The 14513-nt window shown below is 45.1% G+C and overlaps 1 long non-coding RNA gene across 1 annotated transcript in view; it reads left to right on the top strand.

Annotated features, from left to right (window-relative positions):
- Window positions 1-12342, top strand: part of LOC115648104 — a 33227-nt gene extending 20885 nt beyond the window's left edge. The window contains exons 3-4 of the long non-coding RNA XR_003999462.1: window positions 527-639; window positions 11423-12342. This is a non-coding gene — a long non-coding RNA (uncharacterized LOC115648104). The remainder of the gene's footprint in view (window positions 1-526; window positions 640-11422) is intronic.
- The last annotated feature ends 2171 nt before the right edge of the window (window positions 12343-14513 follow it).

The raw sequence follows: 14513 nt of genomic DNA on the forward strand, positions 1-14513 counted from the left end.
GGGCCTCAGAAAGGAGCAATAGGCATTGCTCATCCCTTGGTTATTTTGTTCTCCAATTATGCCTAATTTTGGTCCATTGATTTGTGGTCTTGTTTAATGGACATGATCTTAACTCAGTCCTTGAATTATATCAGTAGGCCTGTTTGGGTCAATTCAGTCTGCCTCTTATCCATATTCCTTCCATCAGCATCCCTCGTTATGGGTTACTGTAACATTTTACAAACTCTCATTCACTTTTTAAAAACTGAGCTTATAATTGCGTTAGGCCTAGCAGGCCCAGATTATTACCACGGTCCCTGACATAGCTGTTATAGTGTAGATGTGGCCTTAGTCTCTTCAGCACAGTAGAGACAACACCCTGTTATATTAATCACCTACAGGAGGTTGCAAAGATTGTTTTGACAGTTAATAAATGGACAATTATAGTTAAAAGATTAACAATTCTAAAACTACTAGGAACTAGCTCCACAGGCACCATGGTTGCCAACACTGTATTCATGTAACCTATTCCTTATCCTGTGTGTAGGTTAGGATCTCCAGCAATCCACGGGTGAAAATGGTGACAAAAAGAGAAGCAGGGCCCAATGAGGAGTTCTCACTACCTCAAAAAAGAGATCAGACATAGCCCATGTTAAGCAGGTTAGCACTCATCCCAACACGTAACTCTGGGTTGAGATCAGAGACCCTTCTCTCAGAAAGGGTTTCTGGGCCACTAATCCAGTGCAGGACTATGTTCAAGTTGCCCAAAAGCAATTTTTACCAGCTTATGAGGTGAAGTCTGAGGGGGAAAACTCATGAATGCCTGCAGGCCTCCTTTTCACAGACAGGTGAGGGAGCTGGGAAAAAGGCAGGGAGGTCTCATCCCCTCCCTGTGAGTAAATCTATTAGCTTGTTCCTTCACCAGAGATCACATTTATACAGTGAACCCGTGGCATATTCTCACCCATAATGTGTGATGGCTGTCTTGTTTGCAATTTAAATATTTGCCTTTGCTGTCATAATTACGATTAACAGGTTTTAAACTCATGCTCTCTGTGGCAGGGTAGGGGTGAAACCCCTTGAATGCTCTGCTAAAATGCTGGCTAAGCCCTGCTTTTGGGTAGAGAGGCCAGGGGCAGAGGTGCAAAGCAGCCAGCAGGGAGCCCAGCTGCAGGCCCTAGCAAGGGCTGGCTCACTGCAACAGACTGAGCTAAGCAGCGACAGCTGGGCTGAAGGCTGGGTGAGCTACAAAAGTCGGGAACAAAACTCAGTTAAGAAGCTAGCCTGGGAGGGGGCAGGACGCTACAGCTCTCTCTCCTCACCACAGGATGGGAGCCTCAAGGGCCAAGAGCCCCTGGAACGGGTTGGAAAGGGGATAACTGTTGGGGGATAAAGGGGACTGCACGGTGGCACAGTAAAATACAGCACAAGGCTGAAACTTCAGAAGAAAACATGAGAACTCTTATTTTACCAGCCTCAGCACAGGGCGAGAAGGCAGAAACCTGTGCGGACCCTGTGTCACTCTCCAAACCAAATATTGGTGCCGTGAATACAAAGTACTTTAGTCACAATACAGCAAGCACTCTATTTTCTTTAATGCTTGCAGCAAAAATAAAAATAAAAATAAAAGCCCCTTTTATTTCATTCATGAAATTTTCATGAGTTTTATTTGAAAAGCTTTTATACTCTAAAAGGTACATCAATATTATACCAAGTCCAATACCACAGATGGGGAGATACAGGACAATTTACAAAGATGCAGTAGATGGGGTGAGGTGTCAGCTTAAATACATGGTAAAAGTGAGGAGGATAACAGCAGGGCCGGCGCTACCATTTAGGCAGCCTAGGCAATTGCCTAGGGCGCCAGGATTATTGAGGGGGCGGCATTTTGCCAGGGGGGTGGCAGGCGGCTCCGGTTGACCTGCCGCAGGCATGCCTGCGGATGGTTGGATGCTCCCGCGGCTCCGGTGGACCTCTTGCAGGCATGCCTGTGGCACCTCCACCGGAGCCGCGGGATCAGCGCGGGGGGCGGCGAAATGGCCGTGCACCTAGGGTGCGAGAAACCCTGGTGCCTGTCCTGGATAACAGTGGTACAGTGCAGAGCCCAAGTAGCCTAATAGGAACTCCCTTCTGCAGCACAATGGCACAGCCCTGCTCCCAATTAAGGAAATGCTAAAACTTCTCTTCATTCCAATGAGAGAAGGCCCTAAATGGAGCCTAAATTCAGGACAGCCCTACAGATTATCCTTCCCAGATAGTGATAGAGACTGGGAATGTTGAGGTCATGGCTCTGCCTTTGAAGAATCACTGGGCTGCTTGCAGCTTCATTATTCACCACTTGTCTGGGTTTGCTCTTTATGCAGAGGATGCTATCACAAAATGGAGACTGCTCTCCTGGAATACAATAGGACTACTTGTGAATATGTCCTGCAGGTTCAGGGCCATGATGGACAAAAAGGTGGCTGGAGGGAGGATAGATGGGTGATGAACTCCAAAAGCAGACCTCTGCAATCAGTCTTCAACTCTAGGTGCTTAACATAATTAACAATATTTCCATACAAATTAAAACCGGGTAGTTACCAAAATCTCCATACATCATCATTTAACAATTTAAATGACCTGCCACAAAACAAGTCCATTACTTATTTATTATTTGTAATAGTAGCACCTGGTGGCCCCAGCTGGCACGGGGGCCTCATTGGTGGTAGGCACTGTATAGACATGAGGGACAGTCCAGCTCCCAGAAAGCTTACACTTTAAACAGACAAGACTGATAAAGGGTGGGAAGAGACACAGAGGCACAAAGAGGTGAAGTGACTTGCCTACGGTCACAGAGCAGGTAAGTGGCAGATCTGGGAACAGATTGCAGGAATCCTGAGTCCCAGTCCAGTGCTGTATCATTCGAGCATGCTACAGACAATCAAATGAGTAACTCCAAGTCAAATGCTTTATTACCCTATGTGACGGGATCCCTGGGGTACAACCTGGAACTGAGATGTCGGTGTGCCCCCTTAACTCTCCAGCCTGGGCTGTCTATCACAATGCTTTGCTAGTGACAAGCAGCAAACCCCTTCAGGTGCTGTTATCACTCAGCACAACAGCATGTGGAGCCCCACACCCAGCTAATTGCATGAATGCTCCCAAAGCCACTCACGAATCACATAGAGAAAGGCACCAGCAAATCTCCCAAGCCCTCAGCCTTGCACCCCCAGAATATACCATCTCGCCCTGGTAAAAAGCCTAACCAGTGTAAATTCATTACTCAGCCCACACCCTCCCCACCCCTGATGTGGAGAGGACACACACTAGCCTTTGTAAACTAAGCTGAGATTTCGCAAGCACTTCAACCAAAATACACTGTTTTAGGTAAAATATAAAACAGATTTATTAACTGATTAAAAAGATTGATTTTAAGTGATAGGCACAAAAGGTCAAATAGTTATCATAGAAAATAAAAGATAAGGGCACAGTCTAAATCTTAAACCTTATTAGACTAGGCAGAATATGGATCAAGCAGTTTTCTCATTCCACTAGCTGTTACAGTTCTTAATACACAGGCTTCCCATTTAAGCCCGGGACCAGTCTCCTCAGTTCAAGTCTGTGCCACCGCACTGTTGTAAGGTGCGTAGTGTAGCCGCTCTTTGTCGCCAGGAGAGAGCTCTCCCTGTGACAAAATAAAACCACCCTGAATGAGCAACGGTAGCTTCATCGCTGGGAGAGCGTCTCCGGCTGATGAAGCGCTGTCCACACTAGTGCTTTTTGTCATTCAAACTTTTGTCGTTCAGGGCTGTGGTTTTTTTCGCACCCCTGAGCAACAAAAATTTGAACGACGAAAGTGCAGCGTAGACACGGCCTTGCTCTTCCCAGTGTACTTGTTGCTTCCAGTGTAGGTGGGGGAGGAGAAAGGCAAAAGCATGATGCCACCGTCACCCATTATATGTCCTCAGTCCATGTGCCTGGAAAACACTAGCCCAGAGCCAGACATGTCCTGGCTGGGCTTTGCTGAGTCATAGAGTTGAGCAATCCCTGCCCATTGTGCGATGCTTGTGCAGCCCTCTTACAGTATTGTAAATCCTTTGTTTACAACTCCCCTGCTGATTAATCATCACTTAACACCCTCCAGGGCAGGGATCACCACCCTTGTTGTTACTGGGGGACTAGAAGTAGAGACTCTCAAACTAACAACATACTTCAGTAACAACCATACAGCAAAATTTCATAACTTCATACACACTAACGAGATACATATTTTGACAGAACAATGGGTTTCAGCAGATCATGACTTTTCATATGATATCTTACATGGCATGCTTTGTATGAAATATATCATAATTATATGATTGGGGTGAATATGGGGGTTCCAGGGTGCTGCTTTGAGGTACAGGATGCCACACCTATACACCACCTTTCCCAGATAGCTGGCTTATCAATCCTCACTCTCATGGGTCAAGGCACACTTAAAAGTTGAGGACCCCTCACAGAGTATGCCCTGACCGCAACCTTTAAAACCTATGATCCACAACAGCAACAGCAGGACATAAGCTGGCAGGCAGTGGGTTAGTTAACCAGGTCTCTTACGGTTTTTTAGATTCAAATCAATTCTTTGAAATTCACCTGGACAACGAATGTAGATGACAGACCATTGATGTAATGTAGGGAGTTGCATTCTGCACAAGCTTCAGTTTCTGTCTGGTCTCAGCGTGTATCCTGACATGGAGTATATCACAGCAGTCCAGCTACAAATATGTGATCCAGTAAAGTAGCCAATGTTCTAATATAGTAGGTTTTTTACTGAAACACTCTGCATTCTCTATTAAATGTAAAGTGTATATTTAGCAAGTTGTATGTATGTTCTGTTTGTACTGCTCATCCTAACCCAGGTTCACAAACTCCTTCTCAAGACAAGGAACTTCCATCCACATGAATAGGTAAGTTTATAAAGTCTTTCATACAGGATATGTCTTCCGCCACTAACAGTAATGCCTTACTAATTCACACCAACAGATGAGGGGCCCTTTGTGAATTAGGGAATAAGTTTGGGTCAATGAATGAAATGAAACATGATTCTCTTGAGTAACTAGCCAGGCAATTTGATGCACAATTACCCTGACCCAGAGACAGTATCTGAATCATTGCTTCCTGTTTACCATTCCGGAAGTAGACCACATCCTATTCACTTGTCTGTTTGAACAAATATAGAAGCTGGATTGAAATTTGGGTCAAATTGTTGTTAAAGATTTCACTGTTATGGAGGAGATTTAAATCTTTTGCTGGACTGTGATTGGTTTAAGCACCAACTGTAGAGATTGTGAAGTTTGTAACCTGTACAACCTGAATTGCTCTAGATACTTTTTTTTTCCTACGTCAACTCCATAAACAAATTTTGTGTTCTTGTTGAAAACACCCTAGGAAAAGAAATGCAGAAAACATTATTAATGCAGTGTCAGTATTGCAAAAAGGACTTGATCCTGCTCCCATTCAATTCAGGGATTTTGCCAGATCTCAGTGAATGAAGGATGAGGCCTAAAATCACCAGGAAACAATAAACAAATACCCTCTGAATTCTGCATTCAGAGTAACATTTGTATGGGGTGCAGCAACTGAAGTATAGGGCAACGCAATGAATGATGAGGAGAAAACAAAATACTGAATAACTGCTCATTCAGTAAACACTGTCCTGTCCGTGCCCTGAAGAAATCAGAAAGCTTGTAGAAAAAATAGTCCAAGACAATGTAATTAAACACTATCATAATGCACATGCATGAATAAACTTAATTCTGGAATTACCAGCTTTTCAGTACTTGGCACTGCAACCTTAATGATCTTTTAACATAGTGGGTTTTTTGGGGGTGGGGGTTGTATGTGATGTCCTAGATTTAAAAAAAAAGAAAATTGAAAATACCAGAAATTCCATCATGTGGAATCACATGGTTCATCAGCAGGGTTAGAACCTTTAGATTCACAGCATAAATCTCTGCCACTTGAGTGAACACACTAACTGATAGCAGTGAGCTGTAATCCTCTGTGGGCCAGCCCACTAGAAGGGAGATGAGACATCAGCTGTGAAACCCATTGACAAAGCAATCTGCTGCCAGCAAAGGAATGTTGAGATTCTGGAATCCAGGTGTTCCAGGTTTTCAGAGGGCCATGTTTAATTCTAGTGGTTACAGACCCTTCTGCCCTTGCTCCTCTAGACTGTCCTTGTCCCAGTATGTTTCCACCTCCTATCTCTTCTTGGCTCAATGCCTGTCTCAATCCCCCCGACTTTGGCTCCATGTCCTAGTTCCAGTCCCCATTTACTCCTTTTGGCTGTATGTCCAAATATCCACCCTTATCTTGGGCCTTGTCTACACTACACAATTTTGTTGTCCCTAGCCTCTGTTTGCCAGAAACTGAGAATGGGCAACAAGGAATGGATCACTTGATGGTTACCTGTTCTGTTCATTCCCTGTAGGGCACCTGGCATTAGCCACTGTCAGAAGACAGGATACTGGGCTAGATGGACCTTTGGTCTGACCCAGTATGGCCATTCTTATGTTCTTATTTAATATGCCAAGCCACTGTATCTGCCTGTAAGGTCATCAACAGGAGGCATCACTTTGAATCAAAGCACAGTAACTTCAACGCATTGCAGCCTGTCCTCCTGGCAGCACTTCAAGATATGACAAAATTGAAAATCTGAAGACTTTGTATCATACTTCAAATGTCATTCTCACAAGAACAGCGACTGTCCAGAAAAAAGTGACAGCTGCTTCTCTTCAGAAAATGTGGGCACTAGCAAAAAAGAAAAAGCCTTTCCTGGATGAAGAGCTTGTGAAGTAGTGCACATTCAAAATGCTGGACAAGCTTTTTGTCAGAGAGAAAAACAAAGATAAGATTGTGAATCAAGCTCCCCTGTCTGATTCCATGGCAGTGCGAAAATTGCAGGTAATTTACAAGGATTGTCTGTCTGCACTGTCTCCACAGTTGTGAGATTAATACTTGTTTAAAAAAAAGTGTTAATTGCACTGCGATAACTGCAATTAATTGACAGCTCTAATATAAAGCCAGAGACTTATATTGCTAATTTCACAAGACCAAAGACTATGGCACACTGTGCAAGCAGCTTCACAGGAAACACTGCAGTCCCTGTAATGTACCAAGCAATCAACAATGCAAATCACTTATCACTATCTGTCTACCATTTATTAGCTTTCTCATTTCCAGTGCAGTGAGGGAGGCAGCAGGATCAAGTGAGGCATGGTGGAGTTGGCAGGACTGCTTTTCTGGGCTTATCTGGGACCTGACCAGGGAACAGCTGAGTTGAACCATCCAGCAGGGTGGTGCAGAGCTCCGCTACACAGAATAAGAGTAGGGGTGCTGCATGATTCTCAGGTTTTGACCAGCTGCTTAAAGAGCATCCATAAAAAATATTCTGACTCTTTTCTGCAACTAATCAGATCCATATTAGACAGGTATCAGAGGGGTAGCCGTGTTAGTCTGGATCTGTAAAAGCAGCAAAGAGGCCTGTGGCACCTTATAGACTAACAGAAGTTTTGGAGCATGAGCTTTCGTAGGTGAATACCCACTTCGTCAGATGCATGTAGTGGAAATTTCCTGGTGCAGGTATATATATGCAAGCAAGAAGCAGGCTGGAGATAATGAGGTAGTTCAATCAGGGAGGAAGAGGCTCTCTTCTAGCAGTTGAGGTGTGAAAACCAAGGGAGGAGAAACTGGTTTTGTAGTTGGCAAGCCATTCACAGTCTTTGTTTAATCCTGAGCTGATGGTGTCAAATTAGCAGATGAACTGAAGCTCAGCAGTTTCTCTTTGATGTCTGGTCCTGAAGTTTTTTTGCTGCAGGATGCCCACCTTAAGATCTGCTATTGTCTGGCCAGGGAGGTTGAAGTGTTCTCCTACAGGTTTTTGTATATTGCCATTCCTAAGATCTGATTTGTGTCCATTTATCCTTTTCCGTAGAGACTGTCCAGTTTGGCCGATGTACATAGCAGAGGGGCATTGCTGGCATATGATGGCGTATATTACATTGGTGGACGTGCAGGTGAATGAACCGGTGATGATGTGGCAGATCTGGTTAGGTCCTGTGATGGTGTCGCTGGTGTAGATATGTGGGCAGAGTTGGCATCGAGGTTTGTTGCATGGATTGGTTCCTGAGTTTGAGTTACTATGGTGCGGTGTGCAGTTACTGGTGAGAATATGCTTCAGGTTGGCAGGTTGTCGGTGGGCGAGGACTGGCCTGCCACCCAAGGCCTGTGAAAGTGTGGGATCATTGTCCAGGATGGGTTGTAGATCCCTGATGATGCGTTGGAGGGGTTTTAGCTGGGGACTGTATGTGATGGCCAGTGGAGTCCTGTTGGTTTCTTTCTTGGGTTTGTCTTGCAGTAGGAGGCTTCTGCGTACACATCTGGCTCTGTTGATCTGTTTCCTTATTTCCTTGTGCGGGTATTGTAGTTTGAGAATGCTTGGTGGAGATTTTGTAGGTGTTGGTCTCTGTCTCAGGGGTTAGAGCAGATGCGGTTGTACCTCAGTGCTTGGCTGTAGACAATGGATCGTGTGGTGTGCCCGGGATAGAAGCTGGAGGCATGAAGGTAGGCATAGCGGTCGGTAGGTTTTCGGTATATGGTGGTGTTAATGTGACCATCACTTATTTGCACCATGGTGTCAAGGAAGTGGACCTCTCATGTAGATTGGTCCAGGCTGAGGTTGATGGTGGGGTGGAAGCTGTTGAAATCGTGGTGGAATTTTTCCAGAGACTCCTTCCCATGGGTCCAGATGAAGATGTCATCAATGTAGTGTAGGTAGAGAACGGGCGTGAGTGGATGAGCGCTGGGGAAGCGTTGTTCCAGGTCAGCCATAAAAATGTTGGCATATTGTGGGGCTATGCGGGTGCCCATAGCGGTGCCACTGATCTGGAGATATATATTGTCATCAAATTTGAAATAGTTGTGTGTGAGGATAAAGGCACAGAGCTCAGCAACCAGTTGTGCTGTGGCATCATCGGGGAAACTGTTCCTGACAGCTTGTATTCCATCTGTGTGTGGGATGTTCCTGTAGGGAGCCTCTACATCCATGGTGGCTAGGATGGTGTTTTCTGGAAGGTCACCAATGCATTGTAGTTTCCTCAGGAAATCAGTGGTGTCATGGAGAAAGCTGGGAGTGCTGGTGGCAGAGGGTCTGAGTAGAGAGTCCACATATCCAGACAGTCCTTCAGTGAGAGTGCCAATGCCCGAGATGATGGGGTGTCCAGGATTTCCAGGTTTGAAATTAGACAGAAACAGAACCCTTTATCCAAACTCAGTCCTGTTTCTTGTTTGATTCTTTTAATGGAATATCTCCTCGGTGCCTTAGAACATCCAGAGCGATACAGAAGGGAACTACCTACAAAACCAGGGATTCACATGCCAAGCACTTTGCACTTGACAGCAAAAGTTAGTTAAGTTCTGAACACTGCTGGCAGATGAGGTGTTCAACTCAGTGCAGGCCCTGGTCTCTGGAAAAGGATATCACTGAGATCGTTGTGTTATAAATACAAATAGATACATATAACCAAGGATTTCAACTGCATTCCGTAGAGGCTTCCTCTGAAGTCCAAAGTTTTCCACATTCATTTCTATCCCACATTCTTGGAGTTGAAGGCACTCACATTATGTGCAGTGCTGCTATTAATGTAGATGGAATATATAGACCCAAAGATTTAAAGGTGTTAACATGACGCTGTCACTGTCTGACAGTAAACAAGATTTGGGGTTTGGATATACAGAGATGTTGGTTTGTTATTTGCATGGCAAACACACTAAAAGTCATGCCACAATCACTTAGGAATGTATTATCTAAAATACGGGGCTGGGAGAGCTAAAACAAGTTATAAAGCTGTTTAAAATTGATAACGCTTTTTACAGTTGGAATTAAAAGATGATATGAGACAAACTTAACTAACACCCATCAAAGTCCCTTTTGAAGAAAGGATGTTAGTTTGAGTCCCTTATTTAGTTGGACAAGTCTTCTTAGTGGAGAGGAAAGGGTTCATTTCTGAGATGTGAAGGATGGTTACTTTTCCTGCTTTTGATAAACAGATAGACACGAGGGGGTGAAGAGACAGGTTAGTAAGGGTAGCGGGAAAACGGCTTTGTTGATGTTCTTGAGATTCTGGGCAGCAAATCAGTCATAGATAGATATTCTGCTATCATGGCTAACCTGCTCTGGGCCTGCAACATCATCTGATTGCCCTGGTCCCTCTCCTGTACCAGTTTTTCTCAGGCTGGGCAGAACTGTGTAGAGCTGATGGGCTTCCTTGTCTCACTGTGCTGATGCTGTGTGATATAGCTGACTCCAGGATCAGATTGGACAGAAAGCTGAGAGAAAGAGAAGGGAAAATAGTGGAGCAGAAAAGAGTACACAAGGGAAATGGAGACAAAGCAGGATCTCATGTGTCCCCAGCTGGAGTCTCTGCTGGTGTGTCAAGGTCTGGATTTCACGATGATGCTGTGACCTTTGAGATCCCCAAGCAAAGGATGAAGTTGCTGGACTGAGGCACAGGCTTGAAAACCTTTACTCTCTTCCAGGAATTCCTGCTGTCAATTCATCAGTCCTGCCCCCACCCCCGCAATCTCTTTTTAAGGGTCCCAACAGAGAGGTGATGGGTGGAATAATCCACCTTTTCATTATTTTTTTCACCTATTAGGCCTAATTTCTGACATGCCAATTCCACGCTTTTCTTATTTATAAAGCATGATTTTGAATACATTCCTTGAGTTATGTTGGTAAAAGCCCTTTTGTTGAGACTAACTCACTCTAGTTTTTCACTTTTACTGATTTTTATAAACAACCTTATATAACAGTCTGAGCTGGACGTTTGTGACTTTTCCCCCCATCAACATTTTCTGACATTTGTTATTACAGATGTTACAAACTTCCATCCACTTTCCCACAGTTAGGCTCAGAGTTAGGATCACAACTGACGTAGGCCCTCTAAGCCCAAATTATTACAACAGAACCCATGTGATATTTGTGAAGTTATTATGAACATTTTAATTTCATTTATCACATTTAGTTGTCATAAAACTGATTTGTAGAAAATGTACTTACGTAGAGTTTAAAACAATGGATTGTGTACTTTTCTGAAGGGAGGGGTTCATTTATAATTTGAGTAAAAAATATAATTGACATGATTTGAGCACAGCTGCTTATTTCTCCTGAATGGTTTGTTTAGTCTCCTGTTGGCTGCAACACTCTAGTCTAATTTTAGTTGTTGGGTTTAGTGTGAGGGTGCTGGGTGGCTTTGCTGGACTGTGACATACCAGAAGTTACAGGAGATGATTCAGTGGTCTCTTCTGGCCTTAAACGCTATTTGCTTTTTCATAGCATGATATTTCTCTCTCTCCTGGCCATAGGTATAATTCTTTTTATATTGATTGAATCTATCACACTATTTATTTTCATTTTCAGGCATTCATCCCATACCACGTCCACCTTCTGCTTCTTTAGCAACAGTAGTTGACCCAGAAACATCACGAGGTTTAGCTGATAGACATGATCAATCCCAGATCAGGGCAGGAAAACTTGTGCTGGACTTGTGATAACTAAAGGATTACATTCTGAATGGTTCCACGAAGATGATCTTACAGTTAAAGCAAATTCAGGGTTTTACTACCAGGGGCCTTGATTCAGGATAACTGGGTCCTATTTCTGCCTCTTGTAGACCTCCTCTGAGACCTTGGGCAAGTCACAATCTTTCTCTACCATAGTTTCGTCTTAGGTAAAATGGGAAGACTATCAGTGATCTCCAAGTATTATCATTATTAATTATTATTATAGCTTTCTTCCTGAACACAGAAAATCATATGAAAAACAGTTCTAAAACTATTCTCAGCGGTAGCTCAATGGCAGCAGCTCAAAGATGAAGTACTGTAATTCAGCCAGGCCAAATATGTAATTAGACACATCAGATGGCACTAAATTTCTATCAGTCAGTTTCTGCGTCTTGCTACTTTCAGTGGAAGATACCAAATGCTGTTTATATCTAGCGCCCACTTCCTAAAACTCTTCCAGTTTGCACTTCCTTCCAATTTTTAAGAACCAAAACATTCTGGAATAATAATACCTATAAAAGTCATCTTGATTTTTTTTTTAAAGCGGCAATCAAAAGCAGAAGATACCTGTAAAATACATGAGGCAGGTAGTGATATTTCCAGAGCAAGTCACAGGTGTACTGATTTCACCCCCAACTGAAGGACCTAATTATTTTTTAAGGCTTGTTGCATCTGCAGCCATACTGAATTTTCATTTTTCAAAAGAGAAATGTACTTTCTGTGAGTCTGAACATTTTGATGTGATTTCTATTTAAAATAAATTGTGGGAAATGTCAAGTCTTGTTACTTTTAGAATCCAAGAGCCCCAGCAACACAGTTACGTGGCTATTTCTGCATGCAAATACCCATTTGTAGGCATAATCACAGGAATAGTCAGATCCGGCTTTAGGTCAATTTCCCAGAATTGTGCCCTACACCTAAGAAGGTCTCGCACCTTAGGCATCTTTTTAATTTTTTAATTTTAATTGTTTTTTTACTCAGCTGGTGGTGGTGCGCGAGGGGGAAGTATTCAAATTGGGGTATTCAAATCGGGCCCCACCATTCATAAAGTTGGCCCTGGGAATAGTGCATGCAAATTAGGCCTACTCTTGCACTTGATTTTTGAAAACCAGACCCTAAGAGCCCCAATAACTACTTCCCAAGGGTCCAAGGCTGCAGCTCATTTGTATATGAATTTACAAATATTTCATCAATGCCAATAACTAATATTTGCTTATACTTTCCAGATAAATATACAAAAATTGCTTATGGCTGAGACTATCACCAAAACAAGCAAAAAATCCCCAAGGCATTCACAGATGTGCTAGACATAGCTTACTTAGATTCTAGCTGCTTAGAATCCTAAATCATGTAATAATTATTCTGTTGGTCAATGTCAGGTCTGCATATCTTATTTATATGGAGAAACAAGAGTTGAACACATTTTGGGCAACACTGTGCAAAATGATGGGATTAGTAATGTTTCACCAAAATAGTGAAGAAAAAGGCTTCCCTTTCCCCGGTCCTCCTATTCCCCACTGTGTCCAGTCCCCTTCTCCAGTGTCCTTCCCCAGCTGCCCATTTTCCCAGCCTTCTATCTGCTTCCTGTGTCCTAACCCCTCCCACCAATTTGTCCCCAACTGTGTCCCGAGCCCCACCCCATCTGTCCCATGTCCTGGTCTCTCCCAGTGGTGCTGGTGTACATGCCCACTGCATTGAGACTCCAGTCTCTCTGTATCAGTGCGGTAGCCATGTTAGTCTGTATCCACAAAAACAACAAGGAGTACGGTGGCACCTTAAAAACTAACAGATTTATTTGGGCATAAGCATTTGTGGGTAAAAAAGTGGGTTTTCTACCTACAAAAGCTTATGCCCAAATAAATCTGTTAGTCTTTAAGATGCCACCGGTCCCTCTGTGCTCTCTCTCCCTCTCCCTCACCCCCAGGCTGGGAAGTCACCTACCCTATTGCAGCTGGCCCTACATCTGAGTGCCTTTTAGATCATCACCCAGAGGGGTTTGCTCAGGATTGGGGGTAGAATTCAGCTGGGAGAGCATATATAGCCTGGGGCCCTGTGGCCCCGGCTGGAGCCTCAGCTGGAGCGCGGCAAGCCCCGCAGCCCCGCTCTCCTGGCTGGAGCCCCGGCCGGAGCGCAGCAAGCCCCGTGGCCCCGCTCTCCCAGCTGGAGCTCTGGCCGGAGCGCTGCAAGCCCCGCGGCCCCGCTCTCCTGGCTGGAGCCCCGGCCGGAGTGCGACAAGCCCTGTGGCCCTGCTCTCCTGGCTGGAGCTTCGGTCCTTTAAATAGCCTCCAGAGCCCTGGGGTAGTGATGGGCTCTGGGGGCTATTTAAAGGGCCAGGGCTCCAGCTGCCTGCCTCTGCCACCCCGGTCCTTTAAATAGCAGCCAGAGCCCCGCCACCCTCATGCATTCCCCAGGGCTCCCACAGCTATTTAAAAGGTCCAGGGCGGGGTGGAAGCTGGGGAGACCTGGGCCCTTTAAATAGCCCCCAAAGCCCTGCGATAGCAGGGAGCTTGGGGGCTATTTAAAGCGCTGGGGCTCCAACTGCCTCTGCTGCACCCCCTGCCCACACCAGCCCACTCCCCCTGCCTGCAGCCAGTTCTGCACCCTATGCCCATAGCCAGTCCCTGTCAAACCCCCTGCCATGTCTCTAATCAACCCCTGCCACACACCCCTGTGGCCCTGTCCAAAGCCAGCCAGCCCCCCACACACTGCTGCCCGCACCAGTCCTGCAATCCCTGCCGTCTCCAGCCAACCCCTGCTGCACCCCCCTGCCTGAAGCCAGCCAGTCTCACACTCCTCTGTCTCCAGCCCTGCCAACCACTGCTGCATCCCCTTGCGGCCCTGCCTGAAGCCAGCCAGCCCCACACACCCCGTCTCCAACCAGCCCCACACCCCTTGCCCTGCCTGCAGCCAGACCCTACCTCCAGTCAGCCCCTGCCCTGCCTCCAGCC

The sequence above is a fragment of the Gopherus evgoodei genome, chromosome 3, assembly GCF_007399415.2.
Source record: "Gopherus evgoodei ecotype Sinaloan lineage chromosome 3, rGopEvg1_v1.p, whole genome shotgun sequence".
Classification (NCBI taxonomy): Eukaryota; Metazoa; Chordata; order Testudines; family Testudinidae; genus Gopherus; species Gopherus evgoodei.